This window comes from Mustela erminea, chromosome 9 (assembly GCF_009829155.1).
Source record: "Mustela erminea isolate mMusErm1 chromosome 9, mMusErm1.Pri, whole genome shotgun sequence".
NCBI lineage: Eukaryota > Metazoa > Chordata > Mammalia > Carnivora > Mustelidae > Mustela > Mustela erminea.
Window position 1 is genome coordinate 85,587,659 of NC_045622.1, and position 17,088 is coordinate 85,604,746.

General features: G+C 43.8%; 1 long non-coding RNA gene across 1 annotated transcript in view; it reads left to right on the plus strand.

Annotated features, from left to right (window-relative positions):
- LOC116598797 overlaps positions 1-11,734 on the plus strand; it is a 31,353-nt gene extending 19,619 nt beyond the window's left edge. The window contains exons 3-5 of the long non-coding RNA XR_004289161.1: positions 5,817-5,913; positions 6,493-6,719; positions 10,958-11,734. This is a non-coding gene — a long non-coding RNA (uncharacterized LOC116598797). The remainder of the gene's footprint in view (positions 1-5,816; positions 5,914-6,492; positions 6,720-10,957) is intronic.
- Positions 11,735-17,088: the final 5,354 nt, after the last annotated feature.

The following is a 17,088-nucleotide window of genomic DNA, read 5'->3' on the forward strand; positions in this document are numbered from 1 at the left end:
TCCAGAGTCTATGAGTACAAAGGGGTCGAACGATGAGCGAGCATACACACAGGAGGGAAACACCAGCATGAAATGAGCCAGGTCAATTTCTTCCTTGCAGATCACCTTCCTCTCCAGCCCTGACCACCCAGCTTCAGGCCTCCTGTGCTATTCTGACCTTGGCAATCTGATTCTGAGTGCTGGTGTTCCTGCTTTCTCCCTGCATGGGACAGTGGCTGAGCCTGATCTTTAGGTGAGGACCAGCCTGACAGCCTATTGCCTGTTCTCGGTGATGCTTCTGCTTGGTTTGAAGTGTTCCACCTGGGACTGCCCCTTGCTCTGTATAAGCCCTTTATATGACCTGAGCCTCTTCTAAAACGAAGCCCTATAATGTAGAGGTGAAAAGCACAGCCCCTAGTGTCAGACTAGCTGTGTTGGAACCCTAGTTTTTGTCACTTACTAGGTGTGTAACCATGGACACATTATTTTGCCTTTTCACGCTTTCATTCTCTTATCTATAAAGGGTAAGGGTTATAATACTCATCTCATGCAGGTGTTGTAAGATTCAGTGCAGTGAGATATAGAAAAGGTTTCTAACCTAGTCTGGAACATAGAAATGGCTCAGTAGTTATCAGCCATTATCATTATTGTTATTTTCACCAATCTCCAAATAGGAAGACATTTCCCTTTTTTTCTAAGATCCAAAAATTTCTTTAAGAAGGTTTTCATGGGGGACCACCCACTGAAGTATCCTGAATTTCCACAAGATTGATGATAGGAGCCATGAAGGATGGCTCCTCCCATGGATCTCTGGGAAAGAGAGATCCCAGATACCTGGAGAGAGATCCCACAATACCTCTCCTTTTTTCCACCTAGGTCAGGACTCAAGATGTTTTCTGTCCATGAGTGGCTTTCAGGCCTGTGCACTGATTAGCTACAGACATGTGCTTTAAAAATGATTTCATTCTCAGAGCTACAAACAGCACCAGTCTTCCCACTTTCCAAGGCAGAGAAGGGTCACAAGGTCAGAGTTCTAGCACAATTCTGGAGCATGTTCCCCTGGCCTGAGGAGGTCCAGAGGACGCTTGACTGTTGCTATTCTCCAACCCTCACATCTGATGAGCCTACAGGGTCCGATGGATTCTCCAGATGACTGCCGAGCAGGGCTGCCTGTGTGAGCAGGTGGGACTGAGGTTGGGAGAAGAGGGAAAGTAGGAACCAGAAACACCACCAGACCAACGAGATGGAAACTTCTCTCTTGGGAACTTGACAATTAAGTCCAAAGGAGCATGAGCAAAACCTAAGTGGAATTTAGGCAGATGCTGAAAACCAAGGAGCCCAGCCCGATGGGGCAGGCAGACTGTGTATGGGAGATGGGCGACAACAGAGATCAGACAGCGGAGAAGTAAGAGACTCCAACTGCAAAATGCATAGGCAGAAATTCTGCTAAAGAGGGGCACCTGGGTGGCTCAGTCAGTTTGGCGGCTGCCTTCAGCTCACGTCTTGATCCTAGGGTCCTGGGATGAGTCCCGAATTGGGGTACCTGCTTGGCTTCCCTACTCAGCTCCTCTCTCTGTCTCAAATAAATACATAAAATATTTTTTAGAAATTAAAAAAAAAAAAAAGAGGAATTCTACTCAAGTGCCCAAAGCTGCTGTCCCCACCCCGCCTACCCTCAACACACCTCCTGTGGGTATGGAGCCCACATCAGGTTAGGAAAGCCTAGAAACCAGCCCTAAGTGAGGGTGTATGCAAGTGGGACAGCATTTGTAGCCTGCAGCTGGAGTTTCTAGCTAGGGCTCCAGTCTCCCCTCCCCAGGTTCTAGAAGAGTCAGGGAGGTGCGTTAGCACCACAGAGAGCAAAGAAACATCAAGGTATAGCATAGCACTTTGACTTGAATTACCCAGGGTAGTTTGCCTTCCTGGCACCCATCTCCTTATTTTGGGTAATAGCCCTTGATATTACCTTGGGAAGCCCCCTCCACCATACTCTAAGCTCCACAAAGAGTCCTCACATCCAGCCTCCTGAGTAGGCCATGTGACCCCAACTGGCCAATCACTGCACTCCGCCTCCCTGGCCAATGAGATTGGCTTGGAGCAGACCGGTCACCTTAGGGAGCTGATGGTGGCTGTAGCCGTCTTGTCACCATGTGGAGAGGAGTCTGAAGGATGAAAAAGAGCTGAGCAAAGAGGAGAAGCAGAGGGAGACCAGGTCATAATGTCATCGCTGCCGTCCTAGAATCCACTAACCTCCTGCCCCTGGGGTTTGCACTTGTGTTTATCAGTAAATTCCCTATTAGTTTCAATCAGTTGGGTTTGGCTTATTATCGCTTTCAAACAAGGCATCCTAACCGAAGGCTAAGACTGCTGAAGAGAACCTATTTCCAGAGCCCACTCGCACAATGATATAGATTGTCAATTCCTGGTTTATTCGGAGGCCACGCTCCCATTGGCCCAGGGCTGGGGTAAGGCTCAAGGGGCAGGTGTCTGACATTACTGTGGGCCCCCTATCAGGCTTGGGTTGGCGGAGCACATACAGAAAACCAGGTTCCTCCTGATGCCTTAGATTCTGCTTTCACATCTCCATTTGCCCTTGAAGGAGTTCAGTAGGTTGCTATCCTTTTGGACCATAATGGTTATACTTCACCTTAAAAAAAATCTGTATTGGGGCGCCTGGGTGGCTCAGTGGGTTAAAGCCTCTGCCTTCTGCTCAGGTCATGACCTCAGGGTCCTGGGATCGAGTCCTACATTGGGCTCTCTGCTCAGCAGGGAGCCTGCTTCCCTCTCTCTCTCTGCCTACTTGTGATCTCAGTCTGTCAAATAAATAAATAAAATCTTTTAAAAAAATCTGTATCTATATATTTATATCTACATCTGTATCCGTATTTATCTATATATGTATACATAAAAACTCTCTTCTGCATGGAAGAACTAAGGCCAAGAAGAGTATAAAGATGATCCTACAAGAAGGCACGCCCCTGAGATCATCAGAATGAGAACCCCAAGCCCTTTGAAACCTTTTATGACAAATACTAAAAGCGTCTGCCGCTGTTCAATCTCTCTCTACTGTTCCTTCTTACGGGCCCCAAATTTGAAGACCTAGTTGCCATATGTATTAGTTAAACTAGGATAACCGCTGAAACAGCACACTTCCCAGTGTATAATGACTCAACATAACTGAAATGTATTTTGTGTTCTCCTACTAGCCCTGGATGGGGGAACAGGGCAGGCTTCTGTGCGGTCACGCAGGGATCCAGGCTGATAGAGATTCCATCATCTTCAACACATGAGCTCCTTTCAATTTCAGCCAGCTGGATGAGCAAAAGAGCTCATCCTTGTGTGGGAGGCTTTTATGGGTCAGGCTTGAAAGTGACGAATGTAACATCTCATTCCATTGACTAGAGTTCAGTTCTGTGACCATAGCTAAAGGCACGGCAACTGAAATGTCCTCCGTCTGTGTGCCCAGGAAGGAGAGGAAAACCTAGAGTCCACAATCACTGTTACCGCCTCTGATGTTCTTTTCTGAATTCCAAAGGGCACTTTGATCTTGCAATTCCTTCTTTAGTTTCTCCTTGTGGATCTTCGCGATGCACAATAGAGTTAAGACTAGAAGACCAGCCCTGGGGAAGCTAATTATTTCTTCCTTGTACATTCAGCCAGATAGTCAATGAGTATTTGTGGAATGAAGAAATGAATTCAATAAGATAAAAAGAAATGGAGCCTGTGAAAGAGACTATTAATGTTTATCAGACCCAGCAGTTTCAGTTAACAACTGGTGAAAGTGAGATAGAACTTATTATTTTGCCCTAGAAAGCTAATTGTCTTAGAATTTTTGCATAAGTTGTTTTATTTCACCATCTGAGTTTCAATAATACATCAACATCATAAGAAAGGAAATTTTTAAGAAGTAGAAACAGATGGAGATGTTCTTTCCCATTAAACTCAGCTATTATTAAGCACCTCTTTGGCAATCCTTTGTATGCTTAAGAAAACTGCATTCTCTTTATCTCTGGGGCCTCCAATATGCAAAAAGTCCTGGGTTCTTATTCTCAGCTTGTTTTCTCCACGGTGGCTGGAGTTTGGATGCGGAAATTCCTCACCAGGGCTTTCCAAGAGCATGGCTTCCTCCCGCACTATGGAGACTTAGACCTCATTTTAAAAGCATTTGAGGGATGCTTGGCTGGCTCATTCAGTAGTGAGTAGTTGGGGTTAAGAGTTCAAGCCCCACTTTGGGTGTGGAGAGTTCTTTAAAATAAATAAATAAAAATTTAAAAATAGGGCGCCTGGGTGGCTCAGTGGGTTAAGCCGCTGCCTTCGGCTCAGGTCATGATCTCAGGGTCCTGGGATCAAGTCCCGCATCGGGCTCTCTGCTCAGCAGGGAGCCTGCTTCCTCCTCTCTCTCTCTCTCTCTCTGCCTGCCTCTCTGCCTACTTGTGATCTCTCTCTGTCAAATAAATAAATAAAATCTTTATAAAAAAATTTTAAAAATAATAAAATAAAAGCTACTCGTTTAGGTAAATAAATAAATAAATAAATACCTACATTTGACCATACGCTTTTCCAAGTGTTTGCATAACCAGGGTTTCTCTAGAAAAACCTACGCCCTAAGGTGGGCACAGAACTAGACTAGCCTCCAGTTCCTCTGCTTTTCTACTAACCCACATCCTGAAGGAGTGCTGTTTTATTCGTCTCCAATAAATCTCCCCCTCCCCACCCCTGTTTTCTATTTCAGAATGTTTCAGAAATAGAAAACTCCTGTTTTCTATGTCAGATAAGAAACAAGGGGAAAAAGACAAAAGGTCAAGATCAAGATTAAGATGTATCTCTTTTCCTCTAGTCAACAGAGTCTGTTTCCAACTCTGAAAGCGTTTCCCCTACCAACAGATGAGTAAACTGTTCATTCAACTTCCTGCCCACGTTATTTGTCAGTAAGAAATTTGCATGGATTTTCCTCATTGTCAATTAAGAGGCTTTCCATCATTATAGACTGTCCTTACAAGGAGTAGAACCTTTCCCCTCTTAATGTTTAGAAGTGTATTTTGAATGTAATAGAGCAGGGGTTTGATTTGTTTTTTAACTTACGCCGTGGTTTCCTCACTTCTATAATTACAGTTGAATCACTTGTTGGCAATGTATCACTAGGGGCTTAAGGAAAGAAACTGGGTTGATTTCCACATAATGATCCAAATGAAAAAGGCTGAGAAATGAGCCCTGAGCCGCTAAGCCCACTGCAGTGTACATAACAGGTTTATGTTTAGAAGCGGCCACGGCAAGTTTCCCTGATTTGCGAGCATAAAAATAAAGCATTTTCCTGTGGGTTATTTCTAACCTGCGAATTTTTTCCATAGCCAGATTTGTCTTGACCTCAGGGGTAAAACTTGAAACTTCAGAAAGAAATGTTTCTCACTAGCAGTTCCCATGATGCTATCAATCCCATTGTAGGACCAACAATTAATTATAACAACGAGAAAGACGTTCTTCATCCAAGCCTCCCTTCCTGCTCTTAAATTCATAAAACTCCCTGCCGCCCGGACAGTTGATATGTATGTGTGTGTTTCTGCGCGTGCGCGTGTACATGCATGTGCTGAAAATAACCTGATTGTAATTATGTGTAAAGTACACAGTGGAAACCTTTAAAAGGAAAAATAGCAAATAATTAAAGGAGTTACACAGGAGGGGTGATATTAACGGGAGATGGGTCTTTTACTTTACCCTCTTTTTCTAAACCAACTATATTGCAGTTTTACTACTTAAATAAAATTAATATCATTAATTCAATGTAAAAAGTTTTAAGTACTTTACTTTTCACTGTTTATTGAGGGTCTACTGCCTGCCAGGTTTTGTTCTGGGTGCTAAGAATACAAAGGGAGAATAAGACAGACCCAGTTCTTTCATGGGAGTTCTAGACAAGTACGGGAGACAGAGCATAAACAGGTAATTATATGAATTTATTAATTAACATATTCAACAAGTATTTATCGAACACCTACTTTGTGCCCAAAATGTTCTGAGCGCTGTGAATCAGCAAAGAACCAGGCAGGCGAATGTCTTTGACTTCATGGAGCTTATATTGGAATTGATTTAGACATGGATTCATTTCTAATTAGCATAAGCATCAGGAAGGGAAAGTCAGGGAATCTGACTCATCTAAAAGGTCAGAGATGATGTTCCCAAGAAAGTGACATCAAATAAAATAGGGTTTGGTTTTGCCCTCCCAGGCTGAGAGATCTTCCCTAGGCAGGGCAGGAGTTCCCCTAGGTAACTAAATTCTGGCCGGTGCTCCCATGTTGAGGTCTGTCTCACAGTTCCATCTGCTGTGGACATGCCTCATGTAAGAGGTGCTCCTGGCCCAGAGCTGGCGATGGAGAGGGATTTGGAACCAGATTTCAGTGAGTTGCCACCGTCCATTTGTGCATCAGCACATTGTGTCTGGAAAGTCCTGATACGGAAACCAGCAAGGCCATCCTTCCCTCATGTGCCGACAGTAACTAATGGACCCTCTCCTTTGTCCAGATGGGAAACCTGGAGCTGAGAAGACAAATCCAGCAGGAGCCAGAGGGGCCTCTGCTTTACTGGTCAGGAGAAAGCAGCTGCTCGATTGCCGGTCTGCCCCATCACACTGCAGAGCTCTGGGTCACCAGCCTAAACCACTTAATGCACATCACGCCCAGGTCTACTTGGAAATGGCTAAGGCACTTAAATGGAACGTCCAACCTTTGTCCTCAGTCCCCAGACCACAGGTAAGTATTTAGGTCTGTGTAGTATCGATCACGCCTCCCACCGGCACCAGGAAAAACGCTGTGAAGCAAGTCAACTTTCCAGTGACAAGGAAGTCATTCCCCTAATCCGCTCTCACTGGACAATCAGGTTGACAAAAACCATTAAGTTTTCTGAGATTAGAAATTCACTGTCAGAGGGAGCCATGTATAGAGTTTTCCACTCCATTACACCCAGGACAATAACCAGAGGCCAAGCGACAGGAAAAGGCTGGGGTCTGTCTTTTTTAAAGTTTCCTGTGTCCTTGGGTGGATGGGAATAAATTAACAAGTGCCTCCCTTTTGTAGGACATGGGATATATATTATCTCATTAATCAATGCAACAGCCCAAGAGATGAGTTCTGCTGATTGCATTTATCAGAAGGATAAGCTGGGGCTCAGCAGGTTTGGGTCACTAGCTAAGATCTCCCAGCTAGTTAAAGTGACACGGGGCTGAGAATCAGAATAGCTGGGCAGGAGGGGTCCTACGGCTCATAACCTTCTCTCTTCTAAGCAGAGCCACTCTTTAGCCATTGTGGCCTGGTTCCCTCTGAACGATGCCACGGCTCCGGGGGCACCTGAGTGGTTCAGTCAGTTGAGTGTCGGACTCTTGATTTCGCTCAGGTCATGATCTCAGGGTCATGAGATCGAGTCCCACATTGGGCTCCACACTCAGCACCAAGTCTGCTTCACGATTCTCTCTCACCCTCTCCCTCTCTCTTTCTCTCTCAAATAAATACATAACATCTTTAAAAAATAAATAAATAAATTGCCATGTTCTGAAGCAAGTGGAAGTGGGCTGGTGCCGTGGCGAGGGCCACAGACTGTGGCAGATTCACGTCCATGTGTCAACTCTGCGTCTCGCTTTGTGACCTGGGGAAGTTTCTTCCCCTCTCTGTCTCCTTCTCCTCCCTTCATGAGGAGATGATAACCCAAAAACACCTATCCCTTTAGGGCTCTGGGGACTAAATAAGTTCCCACATGTAAAGCTTTTAGCACATTGATTGAAACGGGCAGGTCCTGAAAGGGATCTGTGAGGAGTAAGGACTGTTTCAGTTACATTTTCCCTCTAAATTTCTATAACCACATTACCAAAGGCTTGGGAAATAGAAAGAAGAAAAAAATCACCCATATTCATAACTACTATTATCATGATGGTATAGTCCTTCCAGTATTTTTTTTTCAATGCATTTACTGTTTTCTCCACAGACAGGAGGGTTTTTCTTTGCGGTGTCTTGTTCTTTATCGCTTATTGTTATACTCCAATCATTTATTCCATTCACAGTCTTTATTTTGATAACTCTAAAATAGTCCATCATACGGATATGCCACAATTTACTTCTTTGTCCCTCCACTGGCTGACATTTAAGTTGTTTTCAATTTCCCACTATTATAAATAATGCTGGCATGAACATTTCTGTGCATTTAGTGTTTGTACATACCTCTCTCTGAACATTTACCACACTGGATCAAAATGCTCTATTTATATGGCTGTCTCCCTGAAGGAGACCTGAATCCTTTATCCTATTTTCCAGCTATAATAGCTGTGGGCCAAAAAAAAAAAAAAAAAAAAAAAGACTCGAAGTTTCTGGAAGGTAGGTTTCTTCTTCATTGTACCTCCAACATGTAGCTCTGACACTGAGTCTGTTTGTTGACTCAAAAACTTTCCCCCTGTTTTGAATTTTGGTTTTGGATATTTCTTTAGGCTAGATTTACAGAAATGGAATTAGGGGTTAAAGTATGTGCCCTTTGTGGGGAGGTATAGGTAGAGAAAGGGTCTATAAGCAGAGTATTACCAAACTGCTTTCCGAAGAGGTTGTACTAATCAACCCTGCTACCAGTCTCTGACTTCTCACTGTCCATCTGCTTCATGTTTTTTGTGAACAAATTAAGGGGAAAATAACTTCTAGAGATAAAAATAGCTGAAACATTGCCAAAGAAGAGAAGAACAAGGTGGAAAGACTAGCTTTTTAACACTTATAAAGCCACAGTAATTAAGTGTATGTGGTATTAGTACAAGGACAGACAAATAGACCAGAAAAATAAGACCAAGAGCCCATAAACAGACCCACACTTACACATAAATATTTGCTCTATGACAAAAGTTTCCTCACGCAACAGTGCGGAAAGTGCCCTTCACTAAATGGTGTTGGGAAAATTAAGTATCCATAAAAATGGAATTAGATCCCTACCCCACACTCTGCACAAAAAGTCAATTTCAAGTAAACTAAAACCTAAATGTGAATAGTAAAATAATAAAACTTTGAAAAAATAAAGGACACCATTTTCATGATTTCAAGGTGGGGAAATGTTTCTTAAACAACGTACAAAAATGTTTGGTAAGTTAGAACTACATTGAAATGAAAACTTCTGTTCATTTAAAAACACAATCATGGGGTGCCTGGGTGGCTCAGTGGGTTAAGCCTCTGCCTTCGGCTCAGGTCATGATCTAAGGGTCCTGGGATCAAGCCCTGCATCAGGTACTCTGCTCAGCAGGGAGCCTACTTCCCCACTCTCTCTGCCTACTTGTGATCTCTGTCAAATAAATAAATAAAATCTTTTTAAAAAAAAACCACATATACACAATCATAAGATGAAAAGGCAAGCCCCAGAATGAGAGAAGGTGTTTGCAACACATATCAACGACAAAAGAATTGTATCCAGAATCTGTAGAGAAAAGGACAGGTAACCCAAAAGGGTAAAAAATTGAACAAGCATTTCCTAGACCAGAAAATCAAATAGCCAATAAACACTTAAAAATACACTTAACATTATACTGTAAAAGACCAACAAGTAAATCGGTCTCTACCGAATCCATTCAACTCTACTAAGCATAGAAGCAACCACATACAATACACAAAGAAATTGGCAAGGCTGTGTGCCAATAAAACTTTACTGATGGACACTGAAAGGAGAATTTCACATGACTTTCATGTGTCATGAAATATTATTCTTCTTTGAATTTTTTCCAACCATTTAAAAATGTCAACTCATTCTTAGCTCACGGCCCATACAAAAGAAGGTGGTGGGCCAAGTTTGTTTGTAGGCTACAGTTGGCCAACTCCAGCTCTCCAGTGCTACTCAAGGGGCGGTCCAGGGATCGGCAGCCTCATTGACACCCCAAAATTTGTTGAAAATGAAAATACATGGGCACTACCCTAGACTTGCTGAATCCAAATCTTCAGGGAGGAGGACCAGGAATCTGCATTTTAACAAGCTCATTTTCATGCACGCTGAAGTTTGAGAATCACAGCTGTGGAGACGCATATGTGTGTGCTCAAGGATTTACTTACGAGAATGCTCAGAGTGGCATTTTCTGTAGTAACCTCAACCTGAGAAGAACCCAAATGTTCAGAAGCTATTCAGGAATGAATGTAGACAACTAGAGCCTTGTGCAAGATGAATAAAGTCTAACATGATAACACGGAACACAGAATGCGGACACAAAAGAATATGGACTCTATGATTTTGCGCAGCAATGTGAAGTTCAAAAACAGGCAAAGTAAATTGTACCATCTGGGGGTGAATCCCTAAGTGACAAAACAGTCAAATGAGGCAAGGAAGTTATATTCATTAAAGTCAGGATCATGATCTTTGGGGAAGGTACGGAAGAAGGCAGCATGTTTAGGAGCAGACCCTTGAGAGGCTTCTGGGGGGCCGGCAGTGTCCTATTTCTTGACCTGGGTGATTGCTGAGTAGGAACTCACTTTATAATTTGTTAAAGTGTGCATTTATGTTTTGTGTACTTTTCTGTAGGTGTGATGCATTTCATGATAAAAAATAAATAAAAAGAAACGTTAAGTGTCAGGAGTGGTGAGTTTCTGAGCTAGCTCTGTGTGTGGAACTTGCCAGATCCACTTCACACCTTGACTTCCCGCTTGGCTGATTCCCTGTAGCCCACCCAACTGCAAGCTGCAAATTTATAGGCCAACGGAGCCCAGATGGTTTCCTGTGATAGCTGCTAGGGGCACAATAATGAATACACGTCTCCCCACACGTTCCTGAATGCGTTTTGGCAGGATTTTTACTGCAGGCAGTAAAACCTTGTTACAAAGTCCCTCACTGTCTCAGGGGCTTGGCCACGTTGTGGTTGAGGCACATCGCCTCTTGTTACAGGCAGCCCGTCATCCTTGTCCCACATAGCATCCCTGAAAGCTGGCTTTCTCTCTGTTGTCCTATGAGGCTGTTTGATTGATTGTTACTAATAATCATTGCATTTCAGGAACCCAGACTCCTGTCCTCACAGCTGGAACTTCCTCTGTGTACTAATTGGAAAAACATCCTCCGGGAAATGGGGCATCTTTATTGAGTCAATCTTTGGTGATGACTGTGTCAACTGGCAAGATGAAGTTTATAGCACGGAAGTGAAGTCTCTGAAACCTTCCAGTGCACTGGTCCCAGGCCTGGATCCAAGTAGCCACATTGACTTGACCCAACCCCCAGATAGAAAACACTAAGGGTGACCTTAGTGAAGGGCTAGCTTGAGAGACTGGATTCAATCCATAAGTTCAAGAGCCATCCCAGCTAGTGGTCCCCAATTTTTTTCCCTTCCTTCCTCATTAACAGTATCCCTGAATATTAGCTGCAATATTAAGACTACATTTCCCAGACTCCCTTGCAACTACATAAAGTCACATGAGGAAATTATGACTAATTAGAAAGGAAGCAGAAGGAGTATATGGAATTTCCATGAAGGCTCCTTAAAAAGGGGAATGCATCCTTCTTTTCCCTTCCTTTCCTTGTTTTTGACTGGAGTATAGCTAGAGACTTAGCAGCCATTTTGAACAGTGAGGTCACTTTGGAAATGGAGTCCAGGCCAATGGGAGGCAAAGCACTGTACCTTCCCGGACTCTTGCAAAAGAGAAACTTTTAAATCTTTTTTAAGCCATTACTTTGGGAGATTTTCTGTCATTTGTATTTGAAAGTAATCTTAACTGATATAACAGCATTTTTAAAATTTTTTATTTAATTTTTTTCAGTGTTCGAGAATTCATTGTTTATACACCACACCCAGTGCTCCATACAATATGTGCCCTCAATAGCACTTTTTTTGATGGTGAAAAAGTAGAAGCAACCTCAGTGGCCCCTAAGAATGGATTGGTTAAATTTGTTCACTCATTTGCTTACTCATTCACCACATTTTAAATGTGTGCCAACCACATATTTGCCTCTGTTCTAAGCATTGAGATATAGTGGTAAAAAAAAAAACAAGAACTTTGTTGGAAGATGAAGCAAGAGGCATAAATAAATGGACAACCAAAATATAGTTTAGTTAGTGGAACCATAGAGGCTGAGTAGTTTAAAAAAATATTTTAGTGAGATAAGGAAAATGTTCTTGGCGTATTGCTGAAAACAGTAGGTTATCAAGATTATACAAGGTAAGTCTGATGTGTAAAACAGCATATATATTTGCATAGAGAAAGAAGAAAATGGATGCATAATTAGTCTGAACAAATTGAACAGCATTTAGCAAGCACAAAAGAAATAGTTAATGAATGAATTTATTTCAAGGTGGAGGGACTGTTTTTTCCTTTGTATTTTTATTTATATATTTTTTAAAGATTTATTTATTTGAGAGAGAGAGGGAACGTGAGTGGAGGGAGGGGCAGAGGGAGAGAGAGTCTCAAGCAGAGTCCCTGCTGAGTGCAGAGCCTGACGTGGGACTGGATCTCATGATCCTGAGGTTATGACCTGAGCCGAAATCAAGAGTCTGTCAGTAGGGGCGCCTGCGTGGCTCAGTGGGTTAAAGCCTCTGCCTTCAGCTCGGGTCATGATCCCAGGGTCCTGGGATTGAGTCCCAGGGCTTTCTGCTCAGCAGGGAGCCTGCTTCCTCTTCTCTCTGTCTGCCTCTCTGCCTATGTCTGTGATCTCTGTCTTTCAGATAAATAAGTAAATAAATAATCTTTAAAAAAAAAAAAAAAAAAGAGCCTGCCAGTTAACTGACTGAGCCACCCAGGTGCCCCTTCCTCAGTATTTTTATATACTTTCCAAATGTTACCCCCATAATATATATTTACTTTAGTGATAAGGGAAAAATATCAACGTGAGCAAACTATGTGCATTATGAAGTTCAGGATCAAGATGAAATGTGTAGGGTCATGATTTTAGTAAGACTGCAAACTAAGTTGTGTATTAAAAAGGAATTCAGGGGGGCACCTGTGTGGCTCAGTGGGTTAAAGCCTCTGCCTTCAGCTCTGGTCATGATCTCAGGGTTCTGGGATCGAGCCCCACATCAGGCTCTCTGCTTAGCGGGGAGCCTGCTTCCCCCTCTCTCTGTCTCTGCCTGCTTCTCTGCCCACTTGTGATCTGTCAAATAAATTAATTAAAAAAAAAAAACTACATGGTTCTCTTTAAATACAATTTAAAAAAAAAAAAAAAAAAGGAACTCAGGTCTGAGGTCTGAGGTTGGCCTCTCCCTAGGGGGAGGACACTAGAAGGGTCTGGTTCTCCGCCCCGTGCCCTGTCTGGAAGCATGCAGAGAAGTTTGCCCAGGGCTTTGTTCTACATTTTTAGTGGGGCAGGACCCACTGCGGCCAAGTTATTAAGCACTAGCCCTATCACTTCTCTTCCCATGGCTCCTCTCTGCTGGGCCTCTTGCCCAACCATTAAAGCAGCTGTTGTTGTTTTGTAGAGGCTAATTAACTCCACACCGCATGAAGCCAGACGCTAATTGGCCCACTCACTTAATCAACTTTAATGTCTCTCTTCTGGTGGACCCGGCTGCTGCTTTTTGTTCCCCTGATCACCAACAAATGCAGGTCCAAAGGAGCGGCTGTAATGGCCGCCAGTGGGCACAGGCAGCCTCAATGCTGTCCCCTCCCACAGGGCAGGGACAGAGGATCATTCCAGCCATCGGCTAACTCGGTGGACTTACTCCTAAGTTCCGGATCACCGGAGCATCTTGGGACCTGAGCTGATTGCTTCTCTTCCAAACATTGCGCCATGATATGAGTCATCAGATGGTTGGTTCCTCAAGAGAATTGACCTCATCTCTCTCTGTCGCTGACACATATTTAAGGCTCTAAAACCTAACTAACTCACACTATTATTGCAACTACATTTTCCTGAGCATCTTTTTGTTGTAGATGCTGTGACGAGTCCTTTCCAAAGCAATGCGAACACAACACAACTCAGGGTGAGTGAGCAGCACATCCTCTTAACTGAATGAGCAAGAAACATCACTCATCTCCATTTGTCAGATGAAGAAACTGAGGCAATAGTAATATTTACAAATGGGATTGCAATGAACATGTCTGTCATTTCAATCACAGCTCTGAAAGATTAGGACTACAAATTATTATAATCCTCATTTTGGGGGAGGACTAGACAATCCAGAAAGAAAAGTGACTTTCCTAATGTCATGAAGTATGGTAGACAGAAAAATCCCAGCCCTCACTCCCAGGATATGTATATCCTGTGAATATGTTTCCTTACAGGGCAAAATGACTTTGCTGATGGATTAAGTTAAGATACAGAGATGAGGAAGTTATTCTGGATTATTTAGTTGGACCCAATATAATCACAAAGTTTCTTATAAGAGGGAGACAGGAGGCTAAGAATCAGAGGAAGATGTGAGAATCGCAGAGGTCAGATGGCTGAGAAGATGTTAGGTTGCTGACTTTGACGACAGAGGAAGGGGCCGTATGCCAAGGACTGCAAGCAGCATCCAGAAGCTGGAAAAGGGAAGAACATGGACTCTGCCCTTAAGTCACCAGAAGCAATATGACCTTGCCAACACTTTGACTGTAGACGTCTCTAGAACTCTCAGAGAATATATTCGTGGTGTTTTAAGTCACTAAGTCTGTGGTAATTTGTTACAGCAGAAATATGAAACCAATACAGATTTTGTTACAGCAGCAATAGGAAACAAATACAGACGATAAGTAGAATTAAAGGGCTTGAATTTAGGCATCATGACGCGAAATCCCTTTCTGACTGAACTGACAAGATTTCCCCCTCCCTGATCATTACATTAGCCTCCCTTAAGATGAGGAGCAACTGTGCCTGTGGGTCTGTGGGCCTGGCCTCTCCTTGAAGCCCAGCCAGCCCCCTTCCTAGCCCATCCCTTCTTTTCCTTCCTCAAGCATCTGAAACCCAGCTGCACAATATCTCTCATCTGGGGGAAGCCATGGTTCTGTCTCTGTCCGCAGATTGGCTTTGCCCAGGGCAGAATGCATCACAGTCCTCGTGGGAGTTTGGTTTCGGGACCCCATAGAGCAGCGTGGTTAGGCTCTGACATCTGAATTCTGCCTACCTCCCCTTACTTTCAGTGTGCCTCTGTGTCATCTGTCACTAACCGGGTTTTTGGGAGGCTGAAATGACGCAACCCACATGTCATGCTTCACATAGTATCAGACAATGATAAGCACTCAGTGGAGGTTGGCCATAATAACACCCAACGCAAACTGAGCTCCTGGCTGGCAGAGCCAGACCCGAGGCTCACTCCTAGAGCAGCAGTTTTCAGACTGGGGCATGCATCAGATCCACCTAGAAGGGGCGGGATCCCACTTCTGGTATTTCTGACTCAGTAGGTATAGTGTGGGACTTGAGAATCTGCATGGCTAACACCCTTGCAAGCAAATAGGGATGTTGCTGTGTCAGGGAACATACTTTGAGAACCACCGATGTAAAGCATAGAGGCAAGTGTTGTCCTTTCTATGCTACCCCCCCCCCCCCCGTGCCCAGCACGATGCCTGGTGCATAACAGGCACGCAACAAATATCCATGGAATGGATACATTTTTTCCACTGTCTTCCTGAGGCTTTAAATGTCCAGCAGGCTGCCGGTCTCCATAAAAGAATTCCATTCTCTTTTTTATCGCCATCATATTTACTACAACTTGGCGCAGACAATCTCCTCTTCATAGACTCCCTGTTTTCCCCTTGAATACCCTCCATTTCCCCAGCGAGTGTCTCTCCCCTGGATCTCAACCTTTTCCATTAACTCCATGCACTGCCCAGCCTGTTCCAGGACATCAAACTTTAATTTAAACAGAAAATAATCAATAAGCTTAGCAAATTGCCCATGGCAACCTCTGCTGAGTGAATCAAAGGGTTTTATAGGTAATTTAAAGGGTGTCCTCACTCATCCCTCAAGGTAAAGCTTAGCACATTGACAAGAGCTCTTTTCCACTCTGGCCCAGGATGCTTTGGAAGAAAATAGAAGAGAAAGGACTTAGGGTTGGGGGTGTTTGGACCAGGAAGGAAGGGTCTGTCATTTAGGATTAAAAGCTTCTGAGAAAAAGAGCACTGACATCTGATAATGAACCCAATGTGAGAAAGGGTTTGTTTTTGTTTTGTTATTGTTGTCGTTTTTCGTACAGGCCAGAGAAGCAGACTCTGGATAACTTCAGGAAATAAAGTACTGCCAGGCGAGGAGGTGTAATTGACAAAAAAGGCTAAATTGCTGGGTCTCAGAAATATTAGAAACCGGAGCCTGCTCTCGTGAAGGTGTTGTTTGGGGATGTGCCTGCGTTTTGCTCCAGGATTTATATTCTGAGAGAGCATCCAAGAAGCTGGACTGGGCCACAGGGCCCTCCCTTGGTTTGGGGGGATGAGGCACCATGATGGACAGTCCCACTAGGAAAGGGAGTGGAGAGGAGAACTAGTTCTCCAGACCAGTGCCAAGGTAGGGAATCTGAGGAAGGGAACTGGGAAAGCTGGGCTGGCAAAGACATGTTTCCTCCATAGAACTTTGTGTTTTCTTAACTTAGTGGTTTTGACTTATCGTTTTCTCCAAACAAGAGTGGCCAGTCTAGTCATGTTGATGAGAATTTGGGGCCTGAGCAGGACTTGGAAGGGCCATCCAGTGCATGGCCTGGTTATCTACCCAAGCCAGAGAGCTGCCCCTCATTTTCTGAGAATGGCCCCAAACTCCTCTGAGAAGATCGTCCAACTTCTAAATGCTAACAAACAGGACAGTTCTCTCTTATAGGCTGATACCAAGTATTTGACAACCAGCACACTGTGGAAATGGGCTAATCCAAACCGTCGCAGCAGGAAACACCCCAAAGACCAAACTGATCCATGCCAACTGACCATCAGTCCAGCGCCCCCTTACCCTAAGTGGGACATTGACAGCCTGTTCTCATCTCCACAATGGGTGCCCAGAACCATTCCTCATTCCTTGGGAGAAGCACTGGGGTCTTCTTTCCTGAGTTTCACAGACCCATGGCTTTGTCAGGGACTCCAGACTTTAATGTGGCAGCTGTAGACCGATGCTGCCTTCTTCTTTTTTTTTTTTTTTTTTAGAGATTTTATTTATTTATTTATTTGACAGAGAGAGAGAGAGAGAGAGGCAGAGAGAGGGATGGGGAAGCAGGCTCCTTGCTGAGCAGAGAGCCCGATGTGGGGC